Raw genomic sequence first — 6,415 nt, forward strand, 5'->3', positions numbered from 1 at the left:
TTAGATAGTCATTATATCAAGACATTGGACCTACTTTGGTTCCATGGTATTCAGGAAAATATATATTTTGAATTGTCTTTCATTCAGCAAGCAAAAACAAGCCATTTGTGTTGCCCTCCTTTACAATAGACCATTTCCCCTTGCTCCTAAGCCTAACCCACAAAAAATAAATATACAGTATATATAGTTTCAGAACTCAAATTAAACGTTTTTGTAAAAAATAATAATAATAATTATAATAATTAAAACATGCATATCATCGATACCTGATATTATAGAAACCATACTCCTGCCTGATCATAACCAACACAGACTCAGAGGAGAAATCAACTTTAGCAGCAGCAGTAGGAGGAGCAGCAATGTGTAGATAAGGTCCCAGAGAGGAAGAAGAGGAACCAAGAGAGACTGCTGACAAAACCACTAAACACACAGCAAGGCAGTGCATTTAAACTAGCTGTGTACATATGCTCCTCAGTATAGGATGAGTGTGTGTTTATTAACCCAACTGTAGTTGAATTAAACACTCATACCTTTTCAGTGGAGGCTGCTGAAGGGAGGACGTCTCATAATAATGGCTGGAAGGGAAACCATGTGTTTGATGTTGTTGATACCTTTCCACCTATTCCGCTCCAGCCATTACCACGTGCCCGTCCTCCCCAATTAAGGTGCCACCAACCTCCTGTGGTTTGTATAGTCAAGTGTTAGCATATTACACCATAGGGCTACTAGTAAAGTTGGGCATGCATACTAAAATGCTACTACAACCAAAACCTTTATTGGTTACAATTTGCGATTGAAAAGTGATGTGCATTTGACTTCATAATATGCTTTTCATATGATATTTGAGCCTACATAGTACTGCTATATTTTGGAAAAGACATAGGAACATACCATAGAGACAGTGGAGGCTGCTGAGAGGGAGGACGACTCATAATATTGTCCGGAATGAAGTGAATGGAACGGTATCAAACACTCCATTCCAGCCATTACACTCCATTCCAGCCATTATTATGAGCCGTCCTCCCCTCTGCAGCCTCCACTGATAGAGATTGCAATATTGTAACTGTTCCATTATGTTGTGTGCGAGCGCACAGGTAGTACCATTTTGAAGTAGTTAGCTGAAAGGGTACATACTGCCACCTGTAGTGTGTTGTTTGAACAGGTATAAAGACAAGATTTGGCGATTTACTGCTACCTGCAGTTATGGAATGTTTGCTCACGAATATTATTAATTGGTTGATCCATCCTGATGACCCGGATGGAATAATGTGATCCTTCCTTAACCCATAGGAAGTTCCACCCAGTTGACTACTTCAAAATGGTGAAAGTCCTCAATGGCGCTGCCCATGCTAAAACAGGATTTTGGGCACTAGAGTCCTCTATACATCTCCATTCAACAAACACAGACACAATGCTTACATTGATGCAACAGGCATCCTTGGGTGTCATTAAATAATTGTAGCACCAAGTTATGTATAGTATCAAGGTCTGAATAACAAATACAAAAAAATATAGAGATTGCAAAAGCAGCTGAGTATACAAAATAAGAGCCCTCCCTATCTTACTACTGCTGTGGGCCATGCAGGGTCTTGACTTTGGTCTCGCTGTCTGACTACTCATCATAGCTCTCAAATTCACTGCCGCTCCAGCCGTTGTTGGTGCCATGATGGTTCTCTGGCCTCAACGTTCTCATAGATGCAATCTAACACACAACCGGGGAGACATTAATCACATACATTATTTTCTCGCACACATGCATCTGCAGATGCACACACACACGCACATGCATGCACACAGGCGTGCACTTACACACACACACACACACATATACACACGCACACACCTTCCACAGGAGAGAGGAGGCTCTCACAGGGCACGTCATCATAGTTGACCTCTGGACGACTGGTCCTGAAGATGACGTCTGGACTGGTCATGTAGATGCCATCAGGGCTGGTCGGGCTATTCAGGATGTCATAGCGGCTGGTCGGATTGGTTGTGATGACATTATTGGGGCTAGTGGGGCCAGGTGGGCTGTCTGTGCAGGCCATACCATCTGGACTTTGCAGGCCCTCCGGACTAGACACGTTTTCATTTTCAGAACTTACTGCATCACCTGGACCTCCTACATCAAGCGTGGGGGAGGTTTCCCTGCAAGAGAGCAGTGCATCATTCCAACCTCAGTTAATTGGTTTGAAGACATTCAGATCAGGGGTCAGCAACAGGCGCTCTTTCGGGCCATTGTCAAAAAGTTGTTACATTTTGGTGATTTTAGTTTTTTGTAAAGCAAAGACTACAATTATCAGAAATTCAGCTAAAACTTAGTTTAATTTAGGGAATCTGTTCACCATTCCCACGAATAAAAGAGACGTGATCGTGTAATCAAGGTAGGAAATTATTGTTATTTTCAATACAATCAATCTCCTTTCGGGCTTAGTTGTTGTCAATTTGCAGTGTATAAATGATCAGAATTATGTTCCAGCCCCCAGACCATCTTCTCCGACAGAAATCGTCCCGCGGCTGAATCTAGTTGCCTACCCCTGAGTTAGAGCATGGTACATTGGACACTACTACCACTCCCCAGGGTTTTTAGCCATGGGTGACTAGCTAAGTAAACAGACACAAATTGTGGGTTGCAGGTCAATAGATGACTTTCAAGGTTACTACAAGATTACCAATGCAAGGTCAATCTGGTGTACAATCCCACTGGATTTTCCACTGCATTGGGTATCGTGGGAATTTCTACCCAGCATCAAGAGCACTTACAGGCAGGAGATGGTGAAAATCAAAACTATTCCTACAGCCCTGACTAGTGTGGAGCGAATTAGCTTTGGGCCCCTCAGGGTTGAGAGAAAGCCTGTTTCCATGTGGAAAAGTCTGCCCTATCGCTGAAGAATAGGGTTCATGTCCTGGTCAATATAGCATGGTCAATAAATGCACTCCTATTACAGAGGTGAAGGTGACAGCTGTCTCTTGCCCCTATAGGAAATCATGTTGTATCTCTCCATATGTAGGATCTTAATTTGATCACTATTTTGTTGCGGAGAATGATCCTGCACTGCAGGAAATGCAAACTTGTAGTGTATCTGAGTTTTAAAAAGGCTTCTAAAGTTGGTAATTTCAACTGAAAATTCAGACTTGATTTGCCCAAATTAAAAATGTATCAACCCCAACAAAAATATTAATTAATTATAATCCACGGAATAATTCACATTTCCTGTTGCTGCTGAATTATTTTTCCTATTGTAGCACAGTGGCTCAAATTAAGATCCTACATCTGTAGCTCTATAGTACTTGCATGTTTTGTATCTATATCAGGGATTATTCCATTTGCAAAGGGGTGTAATATGTCAAATATCCAATAATTGTCACACCCTGATCTGTTTCACCTGTCTTTGTGTTTGTCTCCACCCCCCTCCAGGTGTTGCCCATCTTCCCATTATCCCCTGTGTATTTATACCCGTGTTCTCTGTTTGTCTGTTGCCAGTTTGTTTTGTATTGTCAGGTCTTACCAGCGGGCTTTCCCGTCTTCCTTTTTGTCAAGTTCTGTTTCCTAGTTTTCTTGGTTCTGACTATTCTGCCTGCCCTGACCCCGAGCCTGCCTGCCGTCCTGTACCTGTTTGACTCACGAATCCCTGCCTGTCCTCGACCTGCCCTTTGCCTGCCCTGTGTTTACAATAAATAATCTGAGAACTGTACTATCCGCCTCCTGTGTCTGCATCTGGGTTATATCCTGAGGCATGATAGTAATGAGGTTTGCTCCTTTACCCACCAAGAAAGACTATTGTTAATTCCCAATTCCACAAAGTTACTTAACAATAACAATGGTCAATTATTTTCTAAATGAATTTAGCAAGGCCTACATTGGGTATGATTTTGCTATACTGTGTAGGATTGAGGATGCGATGATAGTGACAGGGACAGGTGGCTTATACTAGAGGAGCTCAGGACTGTGGATCACATAGGGTGGCTAGACTAGTCTGGGGTTTAGTAAACGTTTATGCAGTCGCAGAGTGAGCTCTGACACCACACTGAACCACTCCTTCGCTGAGGTGGCTCTGTACGGTGTGTGAACTGAACAAATAATGCACACGCTACTGTGAGGAAACACACCACTGAGCTCACACACGCACGCAACTGGGATATCTCATACACTTCGCTCGCATGCATGCACGCACACACTCCCACATGACTGAGATCACACATGTAACTGAGATTCTCATAGACATGCACACCAGTGGAGGCTGCTGAGGGGAGGACGGCTCATAATAATATCGAATGGAGTCAATGGAGTGGTATCTACCACATCAAAGACGTGGTTTACATGTGTTTGATACCATTCCATTGACTCCATTCCAGACATTATGAGCCGTCCTCCCCTCAGCAGCCTCCACTGATGCACACGCACGGCTGAGAGAGAGAGAGACCCCGCTGTGTTCTAAATGGGATTTGTAGCCTGTCATGTACTATTATATTTAAATAGATGTTTCCTGTTTTAGAGCAATGATTAGTCTGTACTTAATTGATACAGCTTTGATATGTCTGCATTTGGTTGATACAGCTTTGATTTGTCTGCATTTGATTGGTAAGGCATTCATTTCCATTGGCTTGATGAGGATTTGATTAGTCCTGGTTTGATATGTTCAGTGTGATTCTGGGCTGGTGTCCCAGGCAGTGCTGATGCCATGCTGTTTTTGTGATTGTGCTGCTTGTAAATCTGTATGATTGTAAAAGTAGGGGAGTGCCCAATGTGTGCCACCACAGCCCTGCTGTAAGATTGTCACAAACCTGTCTGAGTGTCTATGCGGTCAGCCTTTTTTAAAGACAGGGGTGTACTAGCACTCATTCACAGAACCTGCAGGATATGACATTGACAGAGACAAGGCTAGATATTGGGTAAACATAACAATGTGTACTGGCTTACAGCATTGCATCACACAATGCTAAATTGCAAGGGAAGGTTTTGCCCCAATAAACCATGAACGACAAGGAACATTTTAATGTTAATTCTGAATATAACCATATTATACAGTAGACAGTGTCCCTTACTTTCATAAATGTTATTTATTCTCCCGGAGCTCTCAGTCTGTCCTGACACTCCCAGCTCAGAGCGGGTGAAACATTGACAATAAATATGGGAATCAAAACAACTTTTGACTGGTACTGTACGTTAACATACAGTTGAAGTCGGAAGTTACAAACACTTAGGTTGGAGTCATTAAAACTCGTTTTTCAACCACTCCACAAATTTCTTGTTAACAAACTATAGTTTTGGCAAGTCAGTTAGGACATCTACTTTGTGCATGACACAAGTCATTTTCCCAACAATTATTTACAGTGTCACGCCCTGACCTTAGAGATCCTTTTTATGTCTCTATTTTGGTTTGGTCAGGGCGTGAGTTGGGGTGGGCATTCTATGTCTTGTGTTCTATGTTTTCTTTTCTGTGTGTTTGGCCGGGTGTGGTTCTCAATCAGAGGCAGCTGTCTATCGTTGTCTCTGATTGAGAACCATACTTAGGTAGCCTTTTTCCACCTGTGTGTTGTGGGTAGTTGTTTTCTGTTTTGTGTGAGTGCCTGACAGAACTGTTGCGTTTTGTTCCACTTTTGTTTTTTGTTTCAGTGTTCAGGCTATATTAAAACATCATGAACACGTAACACGCTGCGCTTTGGTCTACTCCTTCTTCCTCAGACGAACGACGTTACATACAGACAGATTATTTCACTGTATCACAATTCCAGTGGGTCAGAAGTTTACATACACTAAGTTGACTGCCTTTAAACAGCTTGGAAAATTCCAGAAAATGATGTCATGGCTTTAGAAGCTTCTGATAGGCGAATTGATATAATTTGAGTCAATTGGAGGTGTACCTGTGGATCTATTTCAAGGCCTACCTTCAAACTCAGTGCCTATTTGCTTGACATAATGGGAAAATCTAAAGAAATCACCCAAGACCTCAGAAAAAAAATTGTAGACCAGAAGTCTGGTTCATCCTTGGGAGCAATATCCAAACACCTGAAGGTACCACGTTCATCTGTACAAACAATAGTACGCAAGTATAAACACCATGGGACCACGCAGCTGTCATACCACTCAGGAAGGAGAAGTGTTCTGTCTCCTAGAGAATGTAAAAAGTGCAAATCAAACCCAGAACAACAGCAAAATACCTTGTGAAGATGCTGGAGGAAACAGGTACAAAAGTATCTATATCCACAGTAAAACGAGTCCTATATCGACATAACCTGAAAGGCCGCTCAGCGAGGAAGAAGCCACTGCTACAAAACCGCCATAAAAAAGCCAGACTACGGTTTGCAACTGCACATGGGGACAAAGATCGCACTTATTGGAGAAATGTCCTCTGGTCTGATGAAACAAAAATAGAACTGTTTGGCCGTAATGACCATCGTTATGTTTGGAGGA

The sequence above is a fragment of the Salvelinus namaycush genome, chromosome 14 (genome assembly GCF_016432855.1).
Source record: "Salvelinus namaycush isolate Seneca chromosome 14, SaNama_1.0, whole genome shotgun sequence".
Taxonomy (NCBI): Eukaryota; Metazoa; Chordata; class Actinopteri; order Salmoniformes; family Salmonidae; genus Salvelinus; species Salvelinus namaycush.